Genomic DNA, 14,692 nt, shown 5'->3' on the forward strand with positions numbered 1-14,692 from the left:
CCTTCCAAATGGAGCAGGCTGACAGGATGGGTACTTTACCAGGTTATTTTATGGAGAGCCAGCAGGAAAATTTGCATGGCTATGAGGGAAAAGTATGGGAGTGGGGCCAATTGGATAGTTCTTTCAAAGAGCCGGCACAGGCACACTGGGCCAAATGGCCTCCATCTGTGCTATATGATTCTATGAATACATGCAGGCAGACATTACGCTGTTCGAAATTCTGCAGATGACAGTCAATCATTTGTAAAATAGTACGCAATGCTTTCTGTAATAGCAGTCATCAGATTTCAAAATAGCTACAAAATTAAAGTTGATGAGGCTCTACAACAAAGTAGCAAGTATATCTGGACTTCTGTTGGAAGGCCTTCCCACCAGTTTAAAATTCCAACTGAAACAGCTGTAGTTTGACCATAGGGAAAAATAAATTACAATATATTTGGGGGAAATTGTGTATCACAGATAAAAACATGGGTTATCAATTCATTTTTATCTTAGATTGTTCCAGGTCTTATGGCGGATGCATTCCGTAGACCTATAAGCTGTTGCAAGAACTATGAAAAAAACTAAGACGCTTGGCATAATATACACCAACATATGAAAAGAATTAGACAAACACAGATACAGCAGGAAGGAAATGTTAATAAGCAAACTATAATTTTAAAAATCTTGGAAAGATTATTAATGTTATTAAAACAAAGATAATGATTGCAGTGCTACAGGGCTTACTTTAAAAAATATTAAAATGTTGCTTTGCGTCCAATAGGCAGTGTACTCTACGTTGCGAGTGGTTAGGATTTGGAATGCACTGCCTGATTGAAAGCTACTGTTAAATCTGTATCCAAAAGGAAATTGGATAAATACTTGAAGGAGAAAAAACTGCAGGGATATGGGGAAAGAGCGGGGGAGTGGGACTAACTGGATTGCTCTTCGGAAGAGCTGGCACAGACTCGATGGGCCGAATGGCCTCCTTCTGTGCTGAACTAGTCTATGCTTCTAAATCCTAAACAAGACTTTGTGCAGTTTCATCTGCAGAAAGCTCATGGGAGCCAAAAGAATTTCCCCTTAGAAACTTGGTTAGGTAGTGCAAAAGAGACAATGCGCCTAATCTGAGAGTAAAGAATATAATACAGGTTGAGTGTCCAAAATCCGGCAACCTCAGGACCGAGGCCGAGCTGGTTTTCGTGTTTTTCCGGACTTCGGAACGTGTTTCTGATGTCCGAAGTCCGGAAATATCGCAACCTGGGCTCAGGCATTTCCAGACTTCGGACATCAGAAACACGTTCAGAGTCCGGAAATGCCTGGGCCCAGGTTGCGATTTGACAGGGTGTCTGGATTCCAGAACATTTTACGGATTTCAGACGACCCTGTCACCAATCGCCCCGGAGTCCGGATTCCGAAACATTCCAGAACTCCGGATTTTGGACACTCAACCTGTACCTTGAAATGTCTACTTCACACAAAACAGCTAAACCCAGTACAAGCTCATATACAAGGAGCCTGAATAAAGTTTAAAGGTCTGCTCTGGTTACACGTAGGATGGTGGGGAGGGTACAGTTAGGCAGCTATCACTACTTCTGCAATCCTTGCTGCAGAGATAAGTGTTCACAGTTAAATGAGCAAAGTGAGAAAAGATTACAAGGATTTTATTGCTATTGAGTAATAGAGGTGTGTTGTTGCACCACAGACCAGAGTTTCAATGATTCCGCAGATGGGCACATAACAAGCAGAAGTCATTTTAAAAAAACAAGTTACAATTGTGCTACTTTTAAAAACAACTTTGATGAACATGCGTCACATACAACTGCAAAAGTTACTTGCTCAGTCAACCCCTGCGTAAATGAGATATTCATGACAAATTCTGCAAGAGGGTAGGATTTGCAACAATGCCAATCTCCACAGCCGTTACCAAGTACTAATATGCAATAGCTGTAACTTACTGAAGTTACACCTTACTATTTGAGAGTCTGAAATGTTTCAATTCATCAACTTGCCTGTCAAGACATTACAGCACGAGGAATTCCTGCAATGGCAACATTATTTCACAAAGAAAGTGGCGTCCAATATAACAGGTTGAACCGGACACCCAATTATTTTTGCACAACAGTTTGTGAAGTCACCAGACCTTTAAAAACAGAACACGTTTGTTAACCTCATTAAGTCAACATTTAAATCAAGACTGATGGTTTTAATAGATAAAGGCACAGCGCAATGTGGTACTGAGCCATACAGATCAGGAAAGCCCCGAGTTCAAACCCTGCTCTATTAGCCTGCTTGCTGCAGGAGTATTCCAATTGGCCTCAGCATCCCTGAGCTTAGCAGAGATGAAAGAAAGCAAGGGTCCCACTCCAGATTATTATTCAGTGAACCATGCTGGAAAGCACATTTATATGGAAACCAGGATCAACTCAGCTATGATACCCTCCATGGTTCAAAAGCCAAACACTCGCTGTCCAGCTCACACGTGAAGAATAATGTTGTGTATGTACCTTTAAGAGAATAACTGGTCTCAGACTGCAGTACCGGCAGTGACCACCCCTGTATAAAAGGCGCTAGAGAGCCACTGTTGGGAAGTTTCGTTTATGCCTTTCACCAGTAAAGATCTCTTTGTTTCTCTCCTACTAGTCCGTGTCTCAATCATTCACGGACATAACACTGGCGACGAGTTAGAAATGAACTTACCTGCAACTCAGCAGCAGCTCCGACGTGTTGAAGGTCGGAGCCAGAAGAACAAAAAAAAAATAGGCCATTGAAACTCGTGAAACGGGCGTCGACCGTCAATCATTGATTTCAAAACTTGCAGGAGAGACTGTCCAGAGCCAGGCTGGGTTCCTCGGTCCGTGGTTTCCCAGCTAATCGGGCTGGTGGCAGGTAGTGCTCTGATCCTTCCTGGGCTGCAACGGGGCCAGGCAGCGAGTCGGGAAGCAAGGAGCGAGAGCGAGAGCGAGAGAGCGCGAGAGAGAGAGAGAGAGCGAGAGCGAGAGCGAGACAGACAGAGACAGAGACAGAGAATACAGGGCGCGGCCGGTGTTTCGAAGCTGGGCAGCGTTCGGACCTCAGAAGAGGGAGGGAAGTGTCCCAGAGGGTCCGCTCCACGACGGGAAAATAATACGCGCAAGAAACCGTGGAAAGCAGCGCTAATTTTAGATTTGCAAGATGCCGAAGACTGGCTGTATCACTGCTTTTGATAATACATTAGAGGACTGGACCACGTATGTGGAAAGAGTCGAGTATATTTCGAGGCAAACGATATAGCGGAGGGGAAAAAGGCATAGATATTGTTAAACTTAATGGGCGCTAGAACGTACGGCCTATTGCGGGACCTGATTACTCCAGCCAAACCGAAGGCGAAGAGTTTTAACGAAATTGTTGCTGTTCTACAGGATCACTTAAACCCTGCACCGCTGTTGATAGCAGAAAGATTTAAATTCCACAGGAGAACTCAGCACAAACATGAGAGCAATGCTGAGTATCTTACGGAACTACGCAAGCTATCAAAGCACTGCCAGTTCGGAGCAGGACTGGCAGATACCCTACGGGACAAATTTGTCTGTGAGCTCCTGAGTGAAGGAACACAGAAGAAGTTACTCGCAGAAAAAGAGCTGACGCTAGATAAGGCTTTCAGCGTGGCAGTATCATATGAAGCAGCAGCCAGGGGAGCTGCAGAAATTCAACAAAAACCACAGGAATACGGCACCCACGAAATGACACGGGGATTTGCAAAATGTTATCGCTGCGGTAGAACTAACCATGACCAGAAGGACTGCTGGTCCAAAGACAAAATATGCAGACAATGCGGGAAGATTGGACACATTGCACGAGTTTGCAGGTCTGGGAAGAAGACCAGCGACAACAAAAAGGCTACTAAGGAACCGTACAAGAAAGTACAAAAGCTGACGGACAGTAGTTCCGAAGACCAGATGAGCGATAGTGAATCCGGAAACAGAAGACTAAGCTGTCTCAAACTTCACAATGTAATCGCAAAAGAGGATCACCGAACCATTTGGGTCACCCTCACGATAGCAGGGTCCCAAGTTAAAATGGAATTGGATACAGGATCAGCGCTAACCGTCATGAATCGACGAGATTACGAGCGGCTATTTTCACACATACCCTTGAGAGACATCCATCGTCTTGACGACGTATACAGGGCAAAAAGTATACCCCAGAGGAAAAATAAGGGTGCCTGTCGAATACAACGGCAAGAAAATACGGAAATTGTATCTCTACATACTGCCAAATGGTGGACCACCGTTATTGGGACGGGAATGGATCAGGAAGATAAACTTAGATTGGCATTCCATTCATGCAATGACGGTGGACGGTAAAAAAGATGAAAACGTCACTCCTGGACGATTGTCAACAATCTTAGCTAACGCCAAAGAGGTATTTCAACAAGAAATGGGCACGCTTAAAGGCGTAACTGCCTCGATAAAAATAGAAGAGAATGCAGTTCCCAAGTTTTTCAAAGCGAGACCGGTACCATATGCAATTCGCCCAGCTGTCGAGGCAGAGCTGGAGAATCTGGAGAAGGCGGGCGTGTTGTCTAAGGTCGACTGGAGCGAGTGGGCGACACTCATCGTTCCTGTCATGAAGAAAACGTTAACCAATAAGTCCGGAGAGCCAAGGAAGATTCGCATCTGTGGGGATTTCAAGGTGACGGTGAACCCTGTCCTTCGCACAGTACAATATCCTCTTCCAAGGATAGAAGACATCTTCGCCTCGCTGTCTGGAGGGAAGCGTTTTACAAAAATTGACCTAGCACAAGTGTATTTGCAGATGGAGGTTGAAGAATCCTCCAGGAAGTATCTCACGATAAACACTCACAAAGGTCTTTACCAGTATCATCGATTGGTATTCGGAGTAGCATCGGCTCCGGCGATATGGTAAAGAGCGATGGAACAAGTCCTGCAAGGGATTCCGGGGACTCAGTGTTACTTGGACGACATACTTGTAACAGGTGAAGATGACAGTGAACACCTTAACAACCTAGAACAGGTGCTCACTAGACTACGGGAACATGGGCTGCGAGCCAACCGCCCCAAGTGCGAATTTTTTAAGAAACAGATATCGTATTGTGGCCACGTGATTGATGAAGAGGGGTTACATAAGTCCCCTGACAAAATTGAAGCGGTTGTTAAGGCCCCAGCGCCTGAAAATGTGTCGCAGCTGAGGTCATTCCTCGGGTTGGTGAATTACTATCATAAGTTTTTGCCGAATTTGTCGACAATTCTGCACCCACTGAACGCCCTGCTACGAACGGGGGTAGCATGGAAATGGAGCAATGATTGTAAGCGTGCTTTTCAGAAGAGTAAGGACTTAATCACTTCAAAGGAAGTATTGGCTCACTACAACCCAGCACTGCCAATCAGGCTGGCGTGTGATGCGTCTCCCTACGGCATTGGGGCGGTACTGTCACATAAATTCCTTGATGGTTCAGAGAGGCCGATAGCTTTTGCGTCACGCTCGTTAACTTCAGCCGAGCATAACTACGCCCAGATTGACAGAGAGGCCCTCAGCCTAGTGTGGGGGGTGAAGAAGTTCAATCACTATCTGCACGGTCAAAAATTTACTCTACTAACCGATCATCAACCTCTTGTCTCCATTTTCAACCCTCAGAAGGGCGTACCGATAATGACAGCACAATGGCTGCAGAGATGGTCCCTTTTCCTAGGGGCACACCAATATGACATCGAGTACAAAGGAACTAAACAGCATGGAAATGCTGATGGATTGTCACGTCTACCGTTGCCGACGGTGGAAGGAGAAGACCTTGCAGTGGATCCAATGGAGTTATTCCACTCGACCATAGTCGAATGTCTCCCTGTGACGAATGCAAACATAGAAAAGGAAACACGGAATGACCCGACACTATCACGGGTCTATGATTTAACGGTGAAGGGATGGCCAGCACATGGCGAACCACTGCTGCCAGCATTCTCGCCGAGAAGAGAACAGCTGTCAGTGTGCAGAGGAACCTTGATGTGTGGATCCAGAGTAGTAATTCCACCTAAGTTGATGGATAGAGTGCTCAATGAGCTTCATGAGGGTCATCTGGGTGGGGTAAAAATGAAGAGCTTAGCCAGAGCGTTTGTGTGGTGGCCTGGAATCGATAGAGAAATCGAAGAGATGACCAAGAGCTGTGCAGGATGCCAGAAGGTCCAAAACGCCCCACCACAAGCTCCTCTGCATCCATGGGAGTGGCCCTCATCTCCATGGCAAAGGGTGCACATTGATTTTGCTGGTCCCTTCATGGACTCGATGTTTTTAATTGCGGTGGATGCACATTCAAAGTGGCCAGAGGTAATAAAAATGTCCTCAACCACCACGGAAAAAACTATCACAGTTTTACGAACCATATTCGCCAGGAATGGGCTGCCTGAACAGATTTGCTCTGACAATGGACCACAGTTTGTGTCTGAAGAGTTCCGGAGGTTCTTAAAGAACAATGGTGTTAAGCATTACACATCTGCCCCATATCATCCAGCCACTAATGGATTGGCCGAGAGGTTTGTCCAAACATTCAAGAAGGCTATCAAGGCAATGTGTAATGAAGATATACCCCTACAACAAGGTGGACAACTTCTTGTTTGCCTACCGGAATGCGACACATGCGGTTACCAACCAAACTCCAGCCATGATGTTCTTCAATCGAAGACTACGATGCCGCTTGGATTTGGTTAAGCCAAACGTCCGAAGAGATGTGGAGAACAGGCAGTTTCAGAATATGAATGAAAGGCCGACCAGGAGTTTTAAGATAGGTCAACCAGTTTTGGCCCGTGACTACCGCACTGAGAAATGGCAGCCAGGAACGATTTGTACACGACAAGGACCTCTCATGTATACCGTGTGATGTAAGAAAAAGGAGACTTACCATCAAGTAACTTTAAAGTAAGCTTTAAGTAACTTATAAACACACTATATACAAGAGAGGTCTTTACCATGCCTCTGGTAGAAGCCTCTTACAATACTGAACAGACCAGTATTTATACCAGTCCAACAGGAAGTGACATATGACAGGAAGTGAGGTATGTACACAGTTCATAGTTCACAGTTCACAGTTCACAGGAAGTGATGACATAACTTCCCGGAAGTTATTATTTTTATCACATTCTTCCCTCCTGCAGGATTAGGAGGCTGTGGTCTACCTTTTGGTCCGCAGCCGCCGAACAAGGAAGAGTCGCACCCGTTTGGATTCCCGTCGTAGAGGGTCGCTGGTCCGCTTACATGCGGTTGGCCATTGGTCAGAGTCTGTGTGGCCTGGATTGCCCTGTGAAGGGTCGGGGAGATCATGGCTTCGAGTACGGGCCCCAATAGGTTCAAAGTCGGACTGCCTCTGTTCAGAGGGAGGTGCAGAGCTGGTCTGTGGCGGATCAGTACTTTCATGCGCGGTACTGGGAGGGTCGCAACCTTGAGCACGGGATTCTACCGGCACCAAGCTAGTTGGTGTCCGATCAGGATCCTGGAGAGGGGTACCCAATAGGTCCCAAGAGTTTCCTGGTGAAATGCCATCACCCGATGTCCCACTAGGTCCTGGTGGGCAGGGAGCCAGATCCCGTAATGATACGGTAGATTCTCGGCCGTCGGAATATCGTATGTTTGCATAGGTGGGGTTGGCATCGGTTAGTTCGACCTCATCTACGAGAGGGTCATTTTTAGACGTCCGAACGTATCTTCGGAGTAACACAGGTCCAGGAGTAGTTAGCCATGACGGGAGTGATGTCCCATGAGATGAGCGACGCTGGAATCCAAAGAACCGCTCATGAGGTGTAGTATTTGTGGCTGTAGAAAGCAGGGACCGTATAGAGTGCAATGCATCTGGAAGCACTGTTTCCCATTGCTGGTCTGGTAGGCCCCGAGATCTTAAAGCGAGGCGTACGGAATTCCAGATGATACCGTTATACCTCTCTACCTGCCCATTTCCGATGGGATGGTATGGTGTTGTTTTGCTTGTAGCAATTCCCCGTTCTGAGAGGTAGTCCTTGAGTTCCCTTGACATAAAGGATGGACCCCGATCTGAGTGAATATAAGCCGGCATGCCACAGAGAGAAAATACCTGCTCAAGGCAGCAGATTACTGTGGACGCCAGCATATTGGAGCAGGGGAAGGCAAACGGAAAACGTGAATATTCGTCGATCATGGTGAGCAAATATGTGTTCCGAGTTGAAGAGGGCACTGGGCCCTTAAAATCGATGCTAAGTCGTTGCATCGGTTGGGTTGCATGTATGAGTATACCATCTGAGGGGCGGAAGAACTGAGGTTTTAATTCCGCACAAAGCCGGCATTCTGAGCATATTTTCTTTACATCTCCAGTGGAAAAAGGGAGATTCCGTGATCGTACGAAATGTAGCATGCGCGTAACGCCAGGATGACACAATCCATTGTGGACATCCATGAGAGTAGAGGATGACATAGTGGAGCAGAATGCCCGTGGGAGGGTGTCTGGGGCCACATTCTCCTTGCCAGGCCGATAGAGAATGGTATAACCAAAAGAGGCCAGTTCCATCCTCCAAAGTTGTATTTTATTATTCTTAATGTTGGTTCGTTTTCGATTATCGAGCATGAAGGCGACTGATCGTTGGTCCGTGATCAATGTAAAGTGCTGGCGAGCTAGAAAATGGTTCCACTTCCGTACTGCCTCTACGATGGCTGTGGCTTCTTTCTCAACCGGATGATAATGTAGCTCGGCACCTTGTAAGGTCCTGGACATAAATGCTACAGGACGACCTTCCTGATTCAGAGTAGCCGAGATCGCCACCTCCGAGGCATCACATTCAACCACGAAAGGGAGATTCTCATCGATGGAGTGAAGAGCCGCTTTCTCCAACTGTTTTTTGAGAAGGTTAAAGGCTGCAACAGCCGCTGTTCCCAGTGGAAATGATCTAGCATGCAGCAAGGGTTGGATTTTGTCCGAAAAATGAGGAATCCATTTAGCGTAGTATGCAAACAGACCGAGAGCCTGACGTAAAGAAGCCGGATTCTTAGGTGACGGGAGCTCTTGGAGCGGGCGAAGTCTTTCTGGGTCTGGCTTAATGATACCATTGCCTACGCAGTAGCCAAGGATGTTGATGGTCGGTTGCGACTCAACAGATTTGGATTCATTCAGGGTCAAATTACGGCGATGGAGGGCATCCCGAAATTTTTGGAGGTTGGCGTCGTGTTCCTGTTGATCGTGACCTGCAATGGTAATGTTATCAAGATAGGGAAAAGTGTCCCTTAGGTTTTCCTGCTTAACCAGGCCATCCATTGCCCGTTGGAAGACAGCCACTCCATTAGTAACCCCGAATGGGAGGCGACGAAATTGGTACAGCCGTCCATTTGCCTCAAAGGCCGTGTACTGCTTATCTGAGACCTTCAAGGGTACCTGATGATAGGCACTTTTTAAATCGTAAGTTGAGAACACTTTGTATTCGGCCAGTTTATTAACCATATCATCAATGCGTGGCAATGGGTAGGCGTCCAAGTCGGTATATTGATTGATGGTTTGCGAATAATCGATGCATAGTCGCTGTTTGTGAGGTTTTAGAGGGTTCTTGACAATGACGACTTGAGCCCGCCAGGGCGACGAACATGGTTCGATGATATCCTCTGCTAGAAGTCGAGAGATTTCAGCCGCAATAAAAGATTGGTCTTCCTGATTAAAGCGCTGCGATTTCGTTATTATTGGTTTGCATTGAGGCGGAATACTGGCAAATAATGAGGGTTCATCAAGTGAAGCTGCTGATAATGCACAAAACGGTAATTTAGACGGTATATTAGAAATAGTAAGTCCGGGTTTGGATCCACCAAACTCAATGGTGAGTTTCTTATGCTGTTTTTGGAAGTCCAGCCCTAAGAGGAGATCACTACATAAGTCCTTGAGCACCGAAAGTCGGGTGGAGGGATACATACGACCATGAAGTGTCATATCAACAACACAAAAGCCGGAGATTCTGGTATTAAGTGATGACTGAGCCATCGCAATTGCCTGGTCCGATGGGAAGACATGTAGTTTCAATTTCGCAACAATCTGTTCCTTAATGAAACTATCAGTACTTCCTGAGTCAATTAAGGCATCTAAGGTATGCCCTTTAATTGAAATTTTTGTGGCTGCATGAGACAGGTTCTGTGGGCAAGCAGCTGTAATTGGTGTCGTTGCACAGAGAGTGGCTAAAACTCTCGGTGTGCTTCTTCGGGAGAGAGCTCGAGAGGAAGCTTGATAGGTCCTAGCTGGAGCATCTTGATAGGCCCTAATTGGGGCAGTTCGGTAGGCCTTAGCTGGATTGGCCCTCGTAGAGGCCCTTGATAGGCAGACTTTAGCAAAGTGTCCTTTTTTTCTGCAATAACTGCAGATTGCATTGCGAGCAGGGCAGGTTTTCCTAGGGTGAAAAGCATCTCCACAAAGGAAGCATTCCTTCCTAGATTGCCAAGAGGCTGCTAAAGTGGGGTCATCCTCCTCTTCTTCATCAGAATTATCAGAATTAGATTCCCCCATGATAGGGTTCACCTGAGACCGCTTGAATTGTCTGGTTGCAGCTACAGCAGATCGAGATCTGGGCAGCTGATAGAGGTCTGCATTTCTCTTTGCCAAATCCAGAGAACAAGCTAGGTCAAAAGCTTTTTGTAGCTCCAGTGTTTTACTTTCTAGTAGACGCTGGCGTATAAATGGAGAGGCAATCCCGCAGATGAAAGCATCACGAATCATTTCTTGGCGGTACAGCTCAGCTGAGGCTGCCTGAAAGTTACAATCTATGCTGAGCCTGCGAAGTTCTTGCAGGAATTCGTCAATTGATTCCCCTGGCCCTTGTTGGGCTGTGGCCAGTAGATGTCTAGCATAGACCTCATTTGGGGTCTTGGCATACAGTTTCTTAAGTGCCCGAATCACCTCATCATAATTATCCCATTCATCAACATATTCGAACACTTTTGGGGTCACATAATTGATAAGTATCCTCAATCTAGCAGGAGCATCCGCTTCACATTCATCCAGAAAATTCTCAAAAGTACGGTACCAATGCTTCCATACCCTGCCAGCTGCTGGTGTATTCGGGTCCAAGTCCAGACGAATAGGTCTAAGGATTTTCTCCATGATGGGTGGTTCCCTGGATCCTTAACTCCGAGTTTGTCCGAAGGTCTAGTATTTGTGAGTGTAAATACTAAGTTACTTAAATTGATGTAAGAAAAAGGAGACTTACCATCAAGTAACTTTAAAGTAAGCTTTAAGTAACTTATAAACACACTATATACAAGAGAGGTCTTTACCATGCCTCTGGTAGAAGCCTCTTACAATACTGAACAGACCAGTATTTATACCAGTCCAACAGGAAGTGACATATGACAGGAAGTGAGGTATGTACACAGTTCATAGTTCACAGGAAGTGATGACATAACTTCCCGGAAGTTGTTATTTTTATCACACCGTGGACGTTGGGGAGATCATTGTAAGACGACATGCTGACCAGATTCTAGAGTCACTGGAAAACGTCAACTCCACACCACGATCTGATACACCTGGTAATGAAATCGACGTTCCAATTGCAGCTACCGCAGACCCGGTAATATTGGAAGCAGATGAACCAAACAACGACATTGATTCCGACTCAACATTGCCAGAAGAACCTGATACCCCAAAGAGGCGTTATCCAGACAGAATCAGGAAGCCTCCTTAAAGACTGAACTTATAATTGCTTAAACTTAACCAATGTATCTAGCAACAGTAATTGTGATTGTAATTCGTTATCATTAGTTGTTAAATGAATGTTATGTACTGTTTATCTAAAAGGGGAGGAATTGTTGTGTATGTACCTTTATTAAGAGAATAACTGGTCTCAGACTGCAGTACCGGTAGTGACCACCCCTGTATAAAAGGCGCTAGAGAGCCTCTGTTGGTTAGTTTTGTTTATGCCTTTCACCAGTAAAGATCTCTTTGTTTCTCTCCTGCTAGTCCGTGTCTCAATCATTCACGGACTTAACAAATAACCATTTGGATGATGTACCAGAGGGCTGCTGCCATGGTGGAGCTATACTCCAACATAAGTCAGCACCTTCTAGAAAGAAAGGAGAATACTGAAAAGAGAAACAGACTCTAGGGAGAAGAACATTTGTGAAATAAATTAGGTATCCTTCAGTTGCCCCTTGAGTATCTCTGAGAATTCACAATTAACGTCAAAATCAATGTAATTTATAAAGAATTATCAACATTGAGTCAGTATTCCCATAATTCTTTACGCCAAACTATAAACAGGGAAGAAAGTGGACACAAGTCAGCTAGGCTGATAACCAGTACAGTTAACTATGGAGTCAGGGTACTGATCCAAACTGACCACTGAATGTATCCCAACACCAATAAATGTTCACTGTATATTCCACATACAGGAAACATCTCACGCAAGCTTTTACTTCTGTCATGTGGCAGCCGTTGTTTTCATTGGAAAGTTCTGATTTTGTCAGTGATGACCCTGCTGTCCAGCAGTTCTGTAACCTGAATCAGTAGAATCGTGCAACCACAAAAATCTTAGTAACTCATTAGACACCATGGATTTCAAGATCCAGTGGAGCCCAGTACCATATCACAGCAATTTGATGTGAGTCTCTCAGTGAATACATGGCATTCAACTTCTTCATCCCACAAACCCCTACATCTATGCAAGAATTTATACAGAATATACTTGCATTTACTTTGTAAAGAGGGGATATACTACCAGACATATTGCAAACTGTAGAAAATAAAAAGCATCCATTCTGTACAATCAGATCACAAACACAAACAAGTGAAGTTACTAAATGAGATAGGGTTTGAAAGATTAACGCATTTCATAGACAAGTAAAGGCATAATTTTCGTTTGCATTTCAACAAAAAAACATTATTCCGACAATGTGAAGAGATAGCTTTGCATCCCACCCTAGATTATTTAAATTAAGTTCTTGCACTAGGCCAGGCAAAACTTTGAAGTTTTAACTTTTTCGCTCTAACTTACCATTACTGATGCAAATCAAAGTCTCCAACTTGAGCAAAGTCACACAGCAGTCAATAACAGCAAGGCTATTTCCCCCTCAGTATTCAGTCCAAAAAAAAAACCCCGAACCAGTTCCTCGCTTGCTATAGACGGTGAGCCGGGACCCAACGTCTGAAGGAAGCTTTGGCTTCTGTACTCTGGGTTCGGAAAGCTTGCAACGTCATCGCATGCCTGCACTCGGATTGTCAATGAAAAACGAAAGCAGTCCGCCAGCGCCTGCGGAACTGAGGTAACCACGCCGAACAAAGCAGTCAAAAAAAAGAGGGCAGTTGCATTTTAAGTGATGCAAATAAATAAATGCATGGGACGAGGAGTCTTCAAAACCTCGTCTTTAATTCTCAGCGTTTGTATTTGCAACGCATGACAATTACGTACATGGATAATAATTGCAGCACGTCCGAGACGGATGCAGACGCATGGCCTCTTTGCCAATGATACATTTGTACTCTTGGCGTGGCTTTTACCAGGGCCGCGCGCGCAAGGCAAGAGCTTGTGACTGGTTATTCGGCACAATGATCTCTTATCAGTCTTGTACTGATATAGCTGCTAAAACGTTTTCTATAGGTGACTTGAAAAAATATATTACATCGAGGAAAATTAACCATGGGTATACGAAATTTTAACTTTGGTTCATTTTAAATTAGTATGAAATCCACAATATATTTCATTCAGTAAAAAGACCCATTTTCAGATACGCAGTTTGAAGGATGCCCATTTTTGAACAGTTATGCTGCCTTTTTCTGAAGTGTGCTTTCAGGAGTGTTAATGAATTTACTGTTCACCTGGGTGTTCTGTGATGTTTGCCAGGGTTAAAAACATCTCCTCACGGCTGGAGAAGAACTTGGAGTGGGAGGAGGAGGATCCAGTTGTCCTGGTCCACGCAGGAATCAACGACCTGGTAGAACTAGGAATGAGGTTCTACTGAGGGAGTTGAGGAGCTAGGATCCAAATTAAAAAGCAGAACCTCAGAGGTAATAATCTCTGGATTGTTACCTGGCATAGGAGCAAACAGATTAGAGGTTTAAATGTGTGGCTCAAAGAGTGGTGTGGGAGGAAGGGGTTTCAGTTCATGGGGCACTGGCACCACTACTGGGGCAAGAGGGAACTGTTCCGTTGGGACGGGCTCCACTTAAACCGGGCTGGGACCAGTGTCCTGGTGAACCGAATAACTAGGGCAGTAGACAGGGCTTTAAACTAATGAAGTTGGGGCGGGAGGATTCAGGAAAGATTTAAAAGCAGCGAGAGAAATGTCAAGGCTCGAGAGCAGAGTAGAGTTTTGGGTAAAAATAAGCAGAGTGGGTCAGGAAGGGACAGAGAGAGTAATAAAGGTAATAAGGCATCAGTGACTAAGGTAACATCAGGGAAAAAGAGAAATAAGTCAAAGTTAAAGGCACTATATCTAAATGCACGAAGCATTCGCAACAAAATAGATGAATTAATAGCGCAGATAGAAATTAACATGTTTGATCTAATAGCCATTACGAAGATGTGGTTGCAAAATGGCCAAGGTTGGGAACCAAATATTCCAGAGTACTTAACATTTAGAAGGGATAGGCAAAATGGAAAAAGAGGAGGCGTTGCCCTGATATAAAAGATAGCAGAGAGAAAGGATCTTAGCTCTGAAAATCAAGAAGTAGAATCAGTTTGGGTGGAGCTAAGAAACAGCAAGGGGCAGAAAACATTGGTGGGAGTTGTTTATA

General features: G+C 45.1%; 1 protein-coding gene across 2 annotated transcripts in view; it reads right to left on the bottom strand.

Moving 5' to 3' along the window:
* Positions 1–13,420, bottom strand: part of c15h11orf24 (chromosome 15 C11orf24 homolog) — a 127,936-nt gene extending 114,516 nt beyond the window's left edge. For both annotated transcript variants that reach the window (XM_086007996.1, XM_086007995.1), the window contains exon 1: positions 12,954–13,420. The gene's annotated coding sequence lies outside the window, so the exon portion shown is untranslated. The remainder of the gene's footprint in view (positions 1–12,953) is intronic.
* Between the last annotated feature and the right edge of the window lie 1,272 nt (positions 13,421–14,692).

Source organism: Somniosus microcephalus, chromosome 15 (assembly GCF_052327205.1).
Source record: "Somniosus microcephalus isolate GS21.2 chromosome 15, FLI_Smic_1.0, whole genome shotgun sequence".
NCBI lineage: Eukaryota > Metazoa > Chordata > Chondrichthyes > Squaliformes > Somniosidae > Somniosus > Somniosus microcephalus.